Below are 18,503 nucleotides of genomic sequence, written 5' to 3' on the forward strand. Positions count from 1 at the left end.
ACAATTGCTTGAACCCCAGAGGTGGAGGCTGCAGTGAGCCAAGATCGTGCCACTGCACTCCAGCCTGGGTGACAGAGCAAGACCCTGTTTCTTTAAAAAACTAAAATAAAATAAATTTAAAAAATAAAAATCCGTGTATTCCGTTGTTATATTATAGATAATCCCAGCATGTTATCTATATCTAATGTATATTTTACTTTTTTTTCGTTTTTGTTTTTGAGACAGAGTTTCTCTCTTGTTGCCAAGGCTGGAGTGCAATGGCGTGATCTCAGCTCACTGCAACCTCCGCCTTCTGGGTTCTAGTGATTCTCCTGCTTCAGACTCCCTAGTAGTTGGGATTACAGGTGCCCACCACCATGTCCGGCTAATTTTTTGTATTTTTAGTAGAGACACGGTTTCACTATGGTGGCCAGGCTGGTCTCAAACTCCTGACCTCAGGCGATCCACCTACCTCAGCCACCCAAAGTGCTGGGATTACGGGGGTGAGCCACCATGCCCAGCTTATTTTACCATTTATATTTGTCAGAGACTTTCTACTACATTAAAGAAATGAAACGTCAAAACAAGTAATATACTTAACTGCTTTCTTTTGGATAGTGTTAGTTATTCTGTGATGTATGCATCTCACAATTAATAATCCCTTAAAGCATTTAATATTTTACACAAGACACTTCAAAGTCTAAGGTGAAGTAGGTGTGGTTACAACAGACACACACCTGAAATACCAGGAACTTGAAAGAAAACAGTCATAGACTGAGTTCTGAAGATGAGGGTGTGCGAGAGCCTCTCAGAGGCAGAGCAGTGTGCTATACTATTAGAAATTCTATGTTTTTAAATAACTGGAAAGTTGAAATGCTGAAAATATAATATTTTGGCACTTGAATAAAACCTTTTGTCTGGGTGCAGTGGCTCACACCTGTAATCCCAGCACTTTGGGAGGCCAAGGCAGGTGGATGGCCTGAGGTCAGGAGATCGAGACCAGCCTAGCCAACATGGTGAAATCTGAGTCTACTAAAAATACAAAAATTAGCCAGGCAATGTGGTTAATGCCTGTAAGTCCAGCTACTCAGGAGGCTGAAGCAGGAGAATCACTTGAGCCTGGGAGGCAGAGGTTGCAATGAGCCAGGTTTCTACCACTGTACTCCAGTCTGGGCAACAGAGCAAGACCCTGTCTCAAAAACAAAAACAAAAACAAAAACAAAAAAAACCTTATCAACACAAAAGGCTAATTCTCTTATCTAACTTTCAGTTCTGATCATTTTGTCCCATGAATTTTACCTTTTCTTTCTCCTAAGCTTCTAGTTTGCTATTTCTTGAATACTTGAACGTTAACTGATCTTAGCTACTGGTTACCACAGAACTGAATATATCCCTGAGACCTGCCTCTCAGCTGTAAAGGTTGATGACCTGATTCAGTGCTGTAACAGATGAATTAGCTGTTACCAACAGGAAATATTTACTATAACAGACAGTCCTCAACTTAGGATGGCTCACCTTATCACTGTTTGACTTTATAGTGGTGCAAAAACAATACACTTTCAGCAGAAACTGTGCAACAAATTTTGAATTTTGATCTTTTTCTGGGCTAGCGACATGTGGTGGGGTACTCCCTTGTGAATCTGGGCAGCAGCCATGAGCCACAGATCCTGGTCAGCCCCACGATCATGAGGGTGAGCAGCCAGCACTGTGCAGTAAGCTGTGTTGCTGGCTGCTTCTGCCCAACCACACACTGATGTAAGTGTTCTGAGCATGTTCAAGGTAGGCTGGGTTACGCTTTGATGTTCAGTAGGCTAGGTGGATTAAATGTACCTTCAACCTTAATATTTTCAACTTAGGATGGGTTTCTCAGGCCGTAACCCCATGGTAGTTCAAGGAGCACCAATACTTTGTTTTAGTGCTCCTTCATGCGTGTTAAAATTGCTTGTTCCAACCATGGAGTCCCCTTTACATATATTTGTGGTAATCTGTGTTAGTCCAGCCTCGTATTACTATAAAGAAATACCTGAGATGGGTAATTTATAAAGAAAAGAGGTTTAATTGGCTCATGGATCTGCAGGCTGTACAGGAAGCATGGTTGGCATCTGCTCAGCTTTTGGGGAGGCCTCAGGAAACTTACAATCATGGCAGAAGGGGAAGGGAGAGCAGACACATCACATGGCCAGAGCTGGAGCAAGAGAGAGAGTAACGGGGAAGGGGCCACACACCATTAAACAACCAGATCCTGTGAGGACTCACTCGCTAGGACAGTATGAAAGGGGGATGGTGCTAAACCATTCAAGAGAACTCCAGCCCCATGATCCCATCACCTCCTAGCAGGCCTCAGCTCCAACACTGGGGATCACAATTCAGTATGAGATTTAGCAGGGACACAGATCCAAACCATATCAGAGGGAAAACAAGGACAGCACAGATAACAGACCTTGAGTGTAGCTACACAAGTGACAAGTGACCCCCCACTGAAGGCCTAAAATGGCTTCTTCACCCAGATGGCACCTTTCACCCTGCTGGAGACTAAGGTGCTAAGGGTTTCCTCATTGTTGCTGACCTGAAATCTACAAGACATCCAGAACTTAAGGACTCATAGAATTCAGATGTGGGAGAGATCCTGAGTGCCACTAAAGTGATCACCAAGATTTTTAGTGCTGAAACTGTGGCACAGCAAAGCCAGGTGACTTGTAGGTGACAGAGCCAGGAGTCACCTCCAGGTTGCTGTACCTTGGCTGGGTGTCCTTCCACTCCAGCAGAGCCCACACATGCTGCAGAAGCCCAAAGGGGCAAACACCTCCTCATTTTAAATTTTCCTGCATATACTCTCTTTCCAAATGTATGACCATTTACTATTAGTAATATACTTTAAATGAGCATTTTTATTCTCCTTTGCAATTTCATCATATAGTATGCCCTAGAAAATCACTGCCACTTCAAAGCCAAATGTTCACCTTTCTTGATACCTTTTTCCCCTTCACGTAACCATCAGTCTTTGAGAAGCTGACTGTTGGTAAGAAAAAAAAAAGTGTTGGCTGAAAGAATACAAGAAAGAAAACTGAAGCAAACCCTCCACCCACTGACTCAAGAGTCTAAGAATTCCCCATCTCCACCTTCCATAGCCCACCAAAGACTCCCACTGTCACCAATACAGAATTTGTTGCCCAGGAAAATTCAGAGTATGTATTATGCACTTTGCAAAAGTGAAAAAAAGGTATGAAACTAGTATCAAACCCAAGATATTTCTGGAACAAAGTGGAAGAAGACATTTTTCTTCTTAGATCAGACCAAAAAAAAACACACTCAAACAAACAAAAATCAAAAGATCAAATGAGCACCTATGCCCGTGGTGTAAATGATGCCATCAATAATGGCAATCTGATGAAAAATGAGTATGTGCACCACGCTGCTGAGGGAGAGGTGGTACCACTCTCTCACTACCTGGCTGGTGGAACCACACTTAGACTTGTCCTAGATCAGCGGCTTTCAAAGCAATACAAACTTTCTTCCCCAAAATACTATGTTATAGCAAATCTTAATACGTAAAAGATACAACCACCAACCCAACAAGAGTTCCCCACGTTTAAATAGGGGCAGGTCAGTGACACATGGTCTCAATCCCTGCAAAGAGAGCCCCGACTCAGGTCCTTGGAAACCCAGAGTTCCTAGGATGCAGTGGCAAGCAGTGTCCTGCCTCGTCTGGACAGCCAGCGGGAGAAAGCGGAACCTTTTTCTCAGTCTCTTCTCAGAATAATTAGATCAGACTTAACCCAGTTGCCCATTTTATCTTTTTAACTCTTTTTAAGCTTAGCACATGGAGTGTTTTCGTCAAAGCTCCTTTCAGCCCAAAATAGCCAGGACACTCAAACCAACATCCTGAGCCTCTGAAGCTCCCCTGCCCCTGAGCTCTTCTGTGGGCCGCCTCCATTCTCAGTCTGGAAATATCACTGTAGTCACCCTGTTTCCCAGTCTGCCGGGGACAGTCCCCAGGTGTACCTCTTGTCTTGGTACAACTATTAACAGGCCCCTCTCCAGGCCATAAAATTGTAGGGTCATGCAACGTATCACTATTTGCTTACCCTGCATAGTCAGAACTTTGATTTTGCTCAGTGTGTTATGGTCTCAGTTGGGACCAACAACTGGAACCACGTCTTTGCCACAGACCATCACTTTGGCCAGCATGAGCTTCTCACCCGTTTCCTGTCCAGCCTGTGCCATGCCTGCTGCCTGACCCTGCTGTGGGTTAGCCTGTGCCTCCCACAAAGCTATGCTGAGGCCAAGCTATCTGGAAAGCATGGCCTGGACGCAGCAGGCTGCAGCCATCCAGGGGATGCTGGAAGATAGGCCAGCCCCGGTGGGAGAGAAGGCCAGGAGAGCAAGACATGGACTTGCAAAGGTAACGCTGGGGAGGGGTGAGGAAAGACAGAAAGACAGGTGAAGAGGCACAGCCTGCAAGGGCAGTGTCCTGCCCCAGCCTATTTTGTCACGCTGATCTCTATGGTGGTGTGCTTGATGTCCTTTCTAATCAATAGTTGTTTTAAAAAAGTTCACTGACTGCTGCTATTAGGATGGTGCAAAAGTAACTGTGGTTTTTGCCGTTAGAAGTAATTTAAATTAATTTAAAATAATTTTTAAGTTGCGATATTTGGCGGTTAATGACCATTTGCAAACATGATGCGAAGTGTGAAGTCTGCGAGAACCCATCTGCCCCTCATTTGTGGCTTCATTCCAGGAAGGGTGGGGTGATGGCAGGTGGAGAAGAAGAGCAGGAAGTGGCAGGGAATTCAGAGGATAGGAGTAGCCTCGGGAAACACAGGGGCAGGGAGCGGGGTGTGGGAGCTTGGTGACAGCTTAGGAAGGCCAGAGAAATAACTGCAGGAAACAGGGCAGGGCTCAGACCCCAGGCCTCGGCCAGGGCCACTGAGTCGTTCTGCATCGAGTCCTGCGTTTACTGAGACTCCTTCCTTTGCACGGAACACAGTCTTTATAAATTCTGGTTTGTGACTCCCTCTCAGAAGTCTTGTGGGTCATGGATCCGGTTTTATTCCTACTTATTTCCTCATGCCTCTTCTCCTTAAAACTTCATTGCTATGCCTCTGATATGAAGCCACTTTCCTTCTCTATCCTGTCCTCCTTCCCATCCTTCTCCCCTCCCCTCCTACCTTCCAAATCCCTCAGAACTTCTCTAAAACCTTCACCCCCACAGTTTAAACACTTGTAAAAACCAAATTCTCTAGCGGGTCAGCATTGCCAGCTGGTTCAAGCTGCCCTTTGCAGAACTCCCCTGTTCCTGAAATGATCTTCCTGTGGCTTTCTTATTTAAAGCTGTCTTCTAAGGTGATGTGGCATGTGCATTTCAGGGTGAAGCTCCTTGACAGAGAATCTTTGGTTCTGAGGCATTGAGAACAAATCGTCGTAGCAGCAAAAGAGCTCTGGCTCAAGTCTCGCTGCTCTTAGCCAACATCAGGAAGTGGAATTTTTCAAAGTCCACACACCACAGAGACAGAGCGCTTTGTGGACAGTAGGGACAGGAGTGAATCAACAAGGGTGGCCCACAGCTCAAGACAAACCTTATCTCCTGAGTTTAAAAGCACAATGCAACATGGGGGCAATTACATATAACCTTCTGTTTAACTATGGGTTCTGTTACACGTCGATCTTCCTTATTGCACTGTGCTGATGTCAACTTTAAACGATTTCAGTCCTTAAACAGCAACTGATAAGATGCTTCTTGGTTATACATTTACCTGGTAATTTTTGGAGAAGTCAAATTGAAAGGGAGCCTTTGCAGCTTCACAGCTCTGGAAGTGAATGAATATTTCCATATTCACTTCGGGGGTGTGGGCCAGGGAACCAGAACACCTCCACTGGGTACCCTTTGCCACGTGCCATCTGACGGCCTTGTGGCCTTGGCTGCATGAGCTTCGTCTGCTGAGCCAGCCTTGAAGGGGGATGAGAGATTGCCTCAGACACTGAAAGGACTTCTCCTCCAAGCAATGGGGCTTGGGAAATTGGGGGATGGTTTCTGGGCCACCATCCTGTGGTGTCTAGGCATTTTCCAAGAGGAAGCAGCTCCTGGATAAGCATTTGCTACCAGAGTAAGCTGAGCACCACGCTGATCTTGGTATGTGGAAAAAAGGCTTTGACTTATGAGCTCTCAGAACTGCTTCTTAGGAAGGGCGGACGCCTCCAGTAACCTACTGGGCTTTCATTTCCTCATTGCCTCAATCACTGTCTGGAGATAAAGCACGTGTTGGAGAGGCACAGCTTATCATCTGTCCTCTGGGAAACATGGGGTTCTCTCCTTCAGGCCCCCTCAGGGTTCTATATGATGTAGCAACTTGAAGGTATCCAGTAAGTGGTTTCACGTCTGTTGGGGTATGAGCAAAACACCTTCAATAACTAGAAAAAGTCATAAGCTTTAAAAACAGAGTAAAACAAACCCAAAACTTGAATCTTAAAGACTCTCAGAACAGAAACTGGATCCAATAAGACTCTGACGGTGTTACTCCCCGGTCTCCTGTCTCCACGCTAATTCCTCATGAGGAGTTTCCTCCAGCATCCGGCAGCCCTCTCCTATGGGCAGACACAAACTTGCTTTATGTTAATAATTTTTTTTGAAATAATATTGGGACAGATGCAGTGCCTCATGTCTGTAATCCCAATACTTGGAGAGGCTAAGGTGGGAGGATCACTTGAGCCCTGAAGTTCGAAACCAGCCTGGGAAACATAGTGGGACCCTGTCTCTACAAAAATTTAAAATAGTTAACCGAGTGTGGCAGCACAGGCCTGTAGTCCCAGGTATTCAGGAGGCTGATATGGGAGGATCGCTTGCGCTGAGGAAGTCGAGGCTGCAGTAAGTTGTGATTGCACCACTATGCTCCAGCCTGGGAGGAAGGAAGAGAGGAAGGGAGGAAGGAAGAGAGGAAGGGAGGAAAGGAAGAAGGGAGAAGAGAGGGAGGGAGGGAGGGAAGCTGGATTTACATAAGAGTTGCAAAGACAGCTCCTAATCTCTCTCACCCAGTTTTGCCCATGTTAACATTCTACATTACCATGGCACATTTGTAGAAACTGAAAACCACTAGTCTACTATGAACTAAATTCCGGACTTTGTTTTCGGTTGGCTTTTGTTTTTCACTTTATCCCTTCCAGGATACCTGGATACTGAACTACGCCGCATTCCATCTTGGTATCAGCTTGGTCTCTTGTGGTCTATGCCTTTCCTCAGTTATCATGACCTTGACAGATCTGAGGAGTGTCAGGAGTGTTTTGCAGAGATTCACCACTTTGGAGTTGTCCGATGCTTTTCTCATCATTAGGCTGAGATTGTGGGTTTGGGGGAGAAACCACGAGGTGAAGTGCCCCTCTCGTCACATCACGCGGGGGTCTCATGATGTCCAAATGGCATCTCACAGGTGTTGTTAACTTGATCACTTGGATAAAGTAGTTTGCCAAGTTTGCAACTGTAAAGTTATTATTTTTCCCTTTCCATCCTCCGTTCTTTGAAAGCAAGTCACTAAATCCAATCCAGGCTCAAAGAGGGAGGGAGTGTGGCGCAAGGGACAGGACTCTCACTCCTGAGCAGGGGAGTATCAACGTACAGCATTTGGACACTTACAAGGAAGACCTGCCTCTCCCCTCCCCGCAGCTTACTAATACTTGTGTGTCCAATCATTTATTTCCATCAGTGAGGACTCGCGTTTACCGGATAATCTGGGCGCTAATCCAGTGCTCTGCGATTTTCATGCTCACACTGCTCCAGCCACAAACTTGTTCTTGCCTCCCCTTTCTGTTGACTCCTCCTGCAACCCCAGGCGATCTGAAGGGGCCACCTCTCTGCCCTCTCAGCAGGGTTCCCCTCAACTTGTCCAACCCTGTCCTGCCTTCCAGCTGAGCTCAGTCTTAACCACAGAGCAACCAATCCCCTTGAAGATGATCGCACTTCCTTCCCAGCCAGCATCGGCCCAGCCAACAGGCAACACCAGCAATGAACGCAGAGTCTGAGCTGAGCCGACCAACAGGGCAACATCTGTGCCCCAGTGTCCACCTCCACCAACACATGTGAGAAGGGGCGACACGTGTGCTCCTGATGCTGTGAGCGTCTCCACTGCAGTGAGCCATGTGAATCATTTCCAGCGTGCTCCTGTGAAAGCCGTGAGCAACAGCCTGCCGTCTCCCCCTCACTTTGATAAAATCTCTAAAACTTAAACCACATCCAGATTTCCCTTCCATGTGTGCCACTAGTCCTTACCTTTCATGTTTCTTTCCTATTTTGAGTACTAGAGGAAGTCCAAGTTTCAAAAATAGAAAGGAGACTTGGCTTCTTTACATCCATCTACTTTTAGCATCAAACCATGGCAACGTCATACACACAATCCATCATACATTTTCATGGTGGATTCACACTGCCAGACACTGCTTTCGGCCTCCTGATTTATAACCAATGAGAATTTGCTTCTATCAAACATGGTTCTGTATTATTTTTAACAAGACAATGAAATCACAAGTTGTATTGAACGCTGTAGAGGGCAGTGGCCTTTTTAACACTCCTGCTACTCCAGCTTCTGTGTCTTTCCCAAGCAGTTAAAATCTCAACATCATCCCAGTCCTAAATGTAAGTGAAGAGGAAGGGATGTGCTGTGTCAGAGCCATACGAGAGGCCAGGAAACAACATGGGCTTGCCCACACCTGCAGGAGGCTGTGCGCAGGGGCACGCTGTGTGCGGGGGCACGCTGTGCCAACCTGCGTCCTCCGGAATGCTCAGGTCCCCTTCTCCCCTCCCTCCCAGGAAAGCGCAGCTGGCCTCATGTGAGGAGATGGACAGGGAGGCCCTACCAACAACAGGAAACCACTGTTCCTAGGTTCTTCACAACGCACCAGCTACAAACCCTAAAGGCACAAGTGAGGCTCCTCTTGAGCAAGTCAGCTGGGAAACAGCTTCATTAGATGAGTTGGTGTCTTCCTCTGCCCTGCCTGAAAGTCATGGGCCCACATCTATAGGTCCCCAGACAAACACTGCAGCAATTTAAGCAAAACTGGGGGATGGAGACTCAGCAGACACTGGATTCCTAGAGGTATTAGGGTTCTTCCGGAAAAGAGAATGAATAGGATGTATATATAGAGAGAGAGGGATTTATTTTAAGGAAACGGCTTATGTGACTGTGAAAGCCTGCAATCTGCAGGGTAAGTCAACAGGCTGAAAATTCCAGAAGTTGCCATCTTGGGTCTGAGGGCAGTCTGCAGACAGAATTCAGTCAAGGGACTTGAGTCTTTGCTCTTAAGGCCTTCATGTAATTGGATGAGGCCCAGTCACACTGTGGAAGGTAATCTGCCCTACTCAAAGTGCTCTGACTTAACCACGTTGATCACATCTAAAAAATACCTTTACATCTACACTGTGTGTGACCAAACAATGAGGCGCCATAGCCTGGGCAAGCTGACGTGAATCTAACCATCACACTAGGGAGCTCTCCCGATGACCATGGAGGGCCATTGCTATGGGTATCAAATGGCTCAGGGAGATTCTGTAGAAAAACATTTGGTTTCCAAGAAAAATCAATCAGTCTTGATGCACAGGCATGCCGCTGAGCAGATAAGAAAATCTCAAGTCTCTTTGGTTCATTCATCACATACTTACTGGGGGCGTATTCTGTGCAATCTCATGTGACCCAACAAGTCACAGGACCAGTGTCAACTGCCTTAGTCACCAGGCAAGGCTAAAGCAGGAAGGAGGCTTTGAGACCCTATTCTCAGAGGCTCCCCCCACCCATGCATTACATGCGAAAATGTGGATTCAAAAAGAGATGTTCTAGGAATAACTATAAAGACTCTGAGTCTATAATCCCAGCACTTTGGGAGGCCGAGGCGTGTCACAAGGTCAAGAGATTGAGACCATCCTGGCCAAACATGGTAAAACCCTGTCTCTACTAAAAATACTAAAATTAGCTGGGCGTGGTGGCACGCACCTGTAGTCCCAGCTACTAGGGAGGCTGAGGCAGGAGAATCACTTGAACCTGGGAGGTGGAAGTTGCAGTGAGTTGAGATCGCACCACTGCACCCCAGCCTGGCAAGAGAGTGAGACTTTGTCAAAAAAAAAAAAAAAAAAAAAAACACGCCGAGTCAGGAGTAAAACTGGCATATTCCAAAAGTAGGGTCTGGAACTTACTAAGGCAGTAGAATAATTAAGAAGAAAGCGACAGGAGGAGATGAGTCAGGCCCAAGGTTTGGATTTTGTTTAACAAATACACGTCAGTTACTGTGAGTCCGACGCTGTTCTAACATTTCTACAGATCTTAATCCATTATGATCATCAATATCAGCATATTAGAAATGTATTTCTAATTCTTTTTCTAATTGAATATTCAGAATATTAGAAAGGGACTGTTATCACCCTGTGGTGGCTTCTGTGATGCACACCACCAGCTCCCCCTTACACAATGAAGGACTTCCTCCTCCAGCTGCAGGAATGCTGCAGAGGATGCCACACAGCTGTTAGTCCTTTGTGGGTACCGTCTTTGCTGCAGACAACTAACACCCCAACATCTCACTTCCTCCTAGGGTGAGCCAGTGACCGATCAGCACGGGGTGCAGAAGACTGGCTTCCTTGTGGCAATTTGGGACAACTCTGCGAGGTGTCACCTGAGACCTTTGTTGGGACTGCATCACAGCTCAGCTTCTCCCTTGTCCATGGCTGCTTCCTTTTCCTTCCCTCCTTGGTGTTGATGCCAAGACCATCCCGTTAGATTTGTCGACCTCCAACTCAGAATTTGCTTCCTGGAAAACCTTAGAAATGGGGTCAAAGCACTTAAGTCACTTGGCTGAAATCACAGAGCTGGTAAATTGGGGAAGTGGGATTTGAATCTAGGCCCTCTGGCTCTAGGGTGGAGCTCCAAACCACCAAGTCAGCCTGTTCCTCCAGGCCGGCCGGGCCGCACTGCTCAGGGTTTTACAAGGCTGTGTGCAACTGAAATGCCACCTTATGTATCTGAACACACGGCAAAGTTTTCCTTTGCTTTACCTAAAATTATCTTTCAAAAGAAGTAGGTACCCATGTGTTTGTGATCTAACAAAAGCTGACATATACCAGGGCCATACATTCTATTTATTTTGAATTTAAAAGTTCTGGGGAAGGAAGAATGGCTGAAATGGCATCAATGCTAGTTTGGAGCCTTTTAGATGTCACAGAAGTTGCCTGATAGAATTGATAAAAATCATAATAATAATAATAATAATGAGAAGAAGAAAGTTTATTACAGATCTCATAATTCTTTCTGGGGGTGTGACCTCACAACTGAAAAGGCTATAAGTGTCATTGTAAATAGCCTTGCAAAAGTTTCTTCAAAAAGTATTAATAACATAGTAAGTGGTTGTGTGATAAAGACCGATCAAAATAGCTATTCATAGCTTAGTACAATTTCTAGGGACTCTAATTTTTAAACATGCTCTATCACAGCTTAGTAGTGAAGACAACTTGTTCTGGAAAATGTGTTAGATTCAAAAAGTGGCCTTAGTTTCAATATATCTGGCATAAAGAGAAAGTAGGAAAAGCAGCATTTAAAAACTAACATATTATGTAAAGATATGATTTTTTACCTATCTTAACCTAACTAAATTAACAGACATTGATTTTACAGAGATTACAATTCATATGAGTAAAAAATATGACTCTCTAAATTTATATTCCTGGAGGCCTATATAGTCAAGGTATCCACAAGCTTTACCTGGGCCTTGGCAATGAAAAGGGGACAGTCACCCCAGGTTCAAGATCACCTTGTGTTGGGCATATTCCACCTGCCTAGGACAGGAGTCAGCTCTGGATGGCATGGGGACCAGCTTCTTCAGGGACAAGAGAAAGATTAGGGGGCCAGGGAGAGATGAGATCTGGCCCAGGTCCCAGGTTAGAGCTGGGGGATCTAGGATGCATCTGGAGACAGAGCCAAGAGGGTTTCCCAACAGACAGGATGTGTGCAGTAAGGACAAGGTAAAGTCCAATGTGACTTTGATCCACTCACATGAACACTATGCAGTCCTTCAAAGCACATTTCTGAAGACCATCTGATGCCATGGAATGTCTGACATATTAAAACTGGGATGGGAGAACTTTTCTGTAAAGGGCTAGACGGGAGCTGCGTTCAGCTTTGCGGGCCATATAGTCCCTGTCACAAATACTCAGTCCTACTATTGTGGCATCAAAGCTGCCACAGACAGTAAGCAGACAGATGAGTGTGGGCCATAATGTGCCAACTGCCGTATTTTGCACACCCACACGTACACACATACAAGTTATAAAAGAACAAGTTACATATTTTGAAACTGAGGAAAACAAACAAAATCTGGAAGGAACTATATACCCCAAGAGTAACACTGATTATCTCTATGATTCTTAAGTATTTTCAAAAATTCCCCCACCTATGTATTCCCTTTTATAATCAAATAAAGCCTATAAACAAAAAATAAAAAAGGGTAAGATTCTCTCTTCTACATCTACAAACGCAAATAGTCTGGGATTCTGCATTTGGGTGCCTATCATTGACCACACATTTTTACTTGAGACTATTCAATATAAAAATTCTTATTACAAAAGGTCATCAGTAAATCATTTCTAAATCAGAAATTGACCAAAAAATAAGTTATAGTTTATTTCCTAGACCTGGAGAGTGTCTGTGTGAGGAACGGGGAACGTTGTTTTTTACCACATTGGCTAAGTCTCTGGAAAAGATTGCATCTTGAATTAGCAGCTTGACTGTTTGCTGTCCAGATAAATATTGTGTTGCTAGGACTGAAATTGCCCTGCCACGTGGGTTGCCTTGTCATATAATTAGCTTCTTATCATATCAGGTGCAAATCAAACCAGCAGCACTTGCTGTTAACGTGGTAATTTAACAAATCAGAAACACTGTTTTCATATGTCAACATCTGATTTCATAGGATCACCAGCCCACCGAAGACCCGCCGGGGTGATTTTGCGTCACTGTTCAACAGCAAGCTTAGCCTGAGTTGAGTTCTTAGCTACATCGGCTGGTTTGGTTAATTTTTTTACATCCTTAATTGCACCTGTGTGTGTTTTGTCAGTCTAACCCAACATGGAATGGGGGTAGAAAGTGACATTCAACCCTAGGTGCCCTTTTGATACTTAAGTACCACGTGCAGGGTCTCCCATTTGGGTTCATCCTGCATGGTGGACATCAGATTCGTTTTCTTCTCTGTTTCAATGAGCAGCAATTGAAGTCTAAGCAGAGCCTGAAGTAGCTCGACCTGCTTCCAAAGAGCTGCACCCTTTACTCTCCACATCACTGAAGAATGGTTCTCCCAACCCCAGGAGGCCAGGACCATGTCGCAGCTCCATTTCCCCGCTCTTCCCTCTTCCACTTGCTCCTTCCTTCCCAGACATTTATCCCAATAAACACCTTGCACGCTCATCTCCATCTCATAGTCCACTTTCGAGGAACCTAACCTAGCTATAGGCCTCTTGTCCATTTCCACGTTGTATTCACTTCCCTATGTGATTGTAACTCCTTGCCTGAACAGCCAACAACTACAGGGCAGTGTTTCTGGTGTCAAGTCCTCTCATTATGCTGGGCACATACTTGTGCTCCCAGGGGCATTTCTGCCAAGTGACCCCTGGTGCCAGTCTGCCTGGGTGCTCATGCTGGCTCTACCACCTACTGGCTGTTTAATCTCAGGCAAGTTACTTAACCTCTCTGTGCTTGTTTCCCGATGAGTAAAAGGGAGATAATAATTATATATCAAATAATGGTTGTGGAGATTTAATGTATCTGTTAATGTGTGTCAAGTGGCTTAAACAGATGATCTGATGAGAATGTAATCATATGCAAAACACAGAGCAGACCAGTGCCTGGCATGCTCACTGTCTTACTCAAGTATCTGCTTTTAAAAAACGCCTGAGGGCCAGGCATAGAGGCTCACGTGTGTAATCCCAGCACTTTGGGAGGCTAAGATGGGCAGATCACCTGAGAGGTTAAGAGGTGGAGACCAGCCTCGCCAACATGGCAAAACCCCATCTCTACTAAAAATACAAAAATTAGCTGGCTGTGGTGGCGTGCACCTGTAATTCCAGCTACTTGGGAGGCTGAGGTAGAAGAATTGCTTGAACCTGGGAGGCAGACGTTGCAGTGAGCCACTGCGCTCCAACCTGGAATACAGCACGAGATCATCTCAAAAAAAAAAAAAAAGAAAGAAAGAAAAGAAAAGAAAGAAACAGAGGAGATTTAATCACATATTTTCCTTGTTGCTTTCTGCAGTTACAATGATCTTTCCTTTATCTGACTTTCATCAGAATTTCGACATAAGGAAGAAATGGATGAGTGAAAAAGGGGAGAAGCGGGAAGGAGGAGGAGAGGTGGCAGGAAACATTTCTTAGATCTCCTATTCTTTCATTTTAATCCCTCACTTCTGCTGGCCAGTTCATCCTTTGATGAAAGATAATAACAGCAGTAGCTAAGGTATACTTACTATTCACCCAGCCATTTGTGTTATTGTTTCATATAATCTTTATGCTGTCTTAAAGAAAGTTTTTGTATTTATTTATTATACTTTATGTTCTGGGATACACGTGCAGATCATGCAGGTTTGTTACATAGGTGTGCACGTGCCATGGTGGTTTGCCACATCCACCTCCCTGTCATCTACATTAGGTATTTTCCCTAATGCTATCCCTCCCTAATCTCCTCACCTCCTGCTATTCCTCCCCTAGTTCCCCACCTGCCAGGCTCCAGTGGGTGATGTTCCCCTCCCTGTATCCATGTGTTCTCATTGTTCAACACCCACTTATGAGTGAGAACATGTGGTGTTTGGTTTCCTGTTCTTGTGTCAGTTTGCTGAGAATGATGGATAAAAGACAGAGAGCCAAATCATGAGTAAACTCCCATTCACAACTGCTACAAAGAGAATAAAACACCTAGGAATACACCTAACAAGGGATGTGAAGGACCTCTTCAAGGAGAACTACAAACCACTGTTCAAGGAAGTAAGAGAGGACACAAACAGATGGCAAAACATTCCATGCTCATGGATAGGAAGAATCAACATCATAAAAACGGCCGTAATTCCCACGGTAGTTTATAGAGTCAATGCTATCCCCATCAAGTTACCAATGACTTGAAGAAAGTATTCTTATCCCACATCGCAGATAAAAAGACTGAGGTTGACAGAGGCAAAGTATGTACCTTGCCCAAGGTTACAGCGCTCATAAATGGCTGAGTCAGGGCTATGTTTTCCTTCTCTGGAATCACTCATTGCTCACAGCACAGTTCTAGACTCATCACAGCTGCTTATTAATACCATAGTTTGGTGAAATGACTGATGTATTTAACAACTGTTTACTGTTGCCAATTGCAGGTCAAGTGTCAGGAGGGCAAAGATTAGGAATGGTCCCTGTCATCACCAAGCTTAAGTCTGGTGGAGAACACAGACAAATCAACGAGCAATTACAGAGCAACGTGATGCAGGCTATTACAAGGGTGATGAGTACAGAGTGATGAGCACAGAAGACAGGCTTGGAGGCCTGGGGGATGGTAGAAAAGGCCTCCCAGGGAAGGGGTGCCTCCACTATGTTAAAGGACACATTGGGCTTGGAGTTGGGGAGAATTCCAGGCAGAAGCAAGACACGCATGGCACATCTGAGGACTTGAGATGGGGATGGCTAGCCAGAGCGGAGGGGAGCAGGAGGTTCCACTCACCAAGCATCAAACAGGAGATTCCTTTAACAAATTAGGCAGTGGCCATCATTGAGTTTGGCTGCTCTTTCCCAACACATGCAGTGAGCAAACTAATTCTGTTCCATGTACCCTGAGTCTAATTGCAAGGTTCCTTTACACCAGTATGAGTTGGGAGAGCTTCCCTGATGGGTCAAGTCATACATGGCTGTGTCCGCCCTGTTAAGATGCATAGATGCTGGGAGAGAGAAGATGAAAATGAACCCAATTATCTCCTTGGTCTTGGAAACCTTCCTTAACTGACAGACACAGGAAGGCACGTTTGAGATTAAACAATAGTTCCTGATATCCAGTGGAGATCCAATGATATCATATCTTAGTAGCTTGTCACTGAAGTCTTTAAAGGATGAGGGTATGATGTGCAGTTTTTTAGAACATTAGAAGTCTCATCATAACTTAGCTGCTAATGTTCAGAAAGTTTTCCTGGGCTGGGCATGGTGGCTCACACCTGCAATCCCAGGATTTTGGGAGGCCAAGCCGGTGGATCATGAGGTCAGGAGTTCAAGACCAGGCTGACCAACATGGTAAAACCCCATCTCTACTAAAAGTACAAAAATTAGCCAGGCACTGTGGCACATGCCTGTAATCCTAGCTACTCAGAAGGCTGAGGCAGGAGAATCGCTTGAACCCAGGAGGCGGAGGTTGCAGTGAGCCAAGATCATGCCACTGCACTTCAGCCTGGGTGACAGAATGAGACTTTGTCTCAAAACAAAAACGAAAAACCATTTTCCTGTTTATTTTTGCCCTTTTTGTTAACATTTTGTTGGCTTTCCATGCAGACAATGAAAAGAAAAATTAAAGCAATTACCTAGATGTCACTTTTTATTTTGACAAAGTGTGCCTTTATTATCTGCATATTTGTGAAGAAATTTTCACAATTTATCTGTACCTGTCAGATAATTGCGCGAATCCTTCACAGGAAGTTAAAGTCTAAGGGACACAATGTAAGTCCATCTTGGGAAAGCAAGCTAGGTTCCTTCATTGTTTATAAACTATTCCAACTCATGTAACGTAGCTCATGTAAAAGACTGTGGTGAAATGTCAAAGAATAACAACAACTTTGAAGACAGGTAATTCACAAGAGTTATTTCATCCCACAAAATAAACTGCAAATCCCAACACAGATGCAAACATGAATTTATATAATATACTACCTGAGTTCATGACATGTGACACTTTAGAAAGATCTGAGGAAACACCTTTTTAGGTAAATGCTTTTCTTGGGTTCTAAATTTTAGAGTTGAATGGAATTTGCAAAGGACTAAAATGCATACTTTAGTAGCTGATAATATGAACTTAAAAGTCTTAATGATTTAAAATTCTCTTAACTGCTTAGACCAAGAGCCTAATGACCACCACCATCCTTCCCTATCTCCCAGGAGAAATGCCCTATTTTAAGTGGGAAGGAGCTATGTCCAAAGGCAGACAAACCTAGCGGTCTCCTGGCCTAAGCCCTTCTCAAGTGATGCTCAGGAATGAAGAACTTTCTATGGTAACCAGCAGAGGTCCCAAAGGGAGCCCCAGGGTGACCATGGTGATAATTCACACCCCCATGGGTTCTAGAAGTTGAATGACCCACAGTACCCACCACGGTTCCTGGTGGCAAATAAGACTGACTGTGGCTGGCTCAAGTAGAAAAGAAATTAACAAAAGCGTAGCCCACGTTGTTTCCAGAACACAAATGGGTCATAAATGTTACCCAAATCACACCACAGAACTTCTCCACCAGAAAGGCTAATAGAAGTGTCTGGTACAGACCCAGATGGCGGAGCAGCCTAGAGCCTTCACCACTGCCATTTTGGAAAGTGGATGGTCGATCACCATCCGCGCCAGAATGGATCCCTTTAAGCCTGCTTCTTTCATTGCAGAGTCTAGCGAGAATGCATCTGACTGGTGGAGGGTGAGGTCACGAGCCTACACCCCAGCTTCCAGGGAGGCGAGGGACTGAGCTCAGCTTCCACTTTGGAAAGGCACAGACTTGTAAGTCAGAAAGTTCTCCTTCATCAGAAAGTCCTTTGAGAAGTCTGAGAAACCAAAAAAATAACACATTTTCCCCACATCCACAATTTAAAATAATGAACATTTCACCACCAACAACAAAAAAAACTTGGCCAGTCATGGCAGCTCACACCTGTAACCCCCGCATTTTGGGAGGCCAAGTTGGGAGCTACTGTCACGCCACTGCACTCCAGCCTGGGTGACAGAGTGAGACCTTGTCACTAAAAAACAACCAACCAACCAACGTAACATCAGAGTATGTTCAGAGTAGCTAAGGCTTTGACTGTGTGAACCGTATTGTTTGCATGTACTCTGAGAACTGAGATGCAAGTTACCCATCCCACCGCCTGGAGCAGCGTGCACTGGCCAGACGGGGTGTTCCCAAGGTTATCATCCTGAAGTGCAGAGGGCTCTACACTCATCCAGCCTTGCCGGGGCACGGGGATGTATAGCGCGGGTGGAGAGGAGAGATTACGATGCTTATTTCAGCTGACATTATCAAGGCCAAGGCCATCATGTGATAATGTGTGAATGAATCAGAAGGGGTAGCCTGGATATTTCTGTACGCATATCAACATTCACACTTCAATCCCAGCCAGTTGCCATGTTCCTTTTCTGAGTTTTCACTAGCCATTTTCCACGTGAGACTCATCACCTTTATCTTATTAATCTGCTAAGAGTAGAAGCCCCCTCAGAATTATACTTAGGCCTGAGATTGCTTCATTGACAATATATCCCTGCCAAACTTCTGAAAGGAAATGTTTCTGCTGCCATTTTCCTTCTTCT

The 18,503-nt window shown here is 45.0% G+C and overlaps 1 protein-coding gene across 1 annotated transcript in view; it reads right to left on the reverse strand.

Annotated features, from left to right (window-relative positions):
• RETREG1 (reticulophagy regulator 1) overlaps positions 1-18,503 on the reverse strand; it is a 143,180-nt gene that overhangs the window by 39,191 nt on the left and 85,486 nt on the right. The gene's annotated exons all lie outside the window — the stretch shown is intronic.

The sequence above is a fragment of the Aotus nancymaae genome, unplaced genomic scaffold (assembly GCF_030222135.1).
Source record: "Aotus nancymaae isolate 86718 unplaced genomic scaffold, 86718_ANA_hifiasm-v0.15.2.pri h1tg000014l, whole genome shotgun sequence".
NCBI lineage: Eukaryota > Metazoa > Chordata > Mammalia > Primates > Aotidae > Aotus > Aotus nancymaae.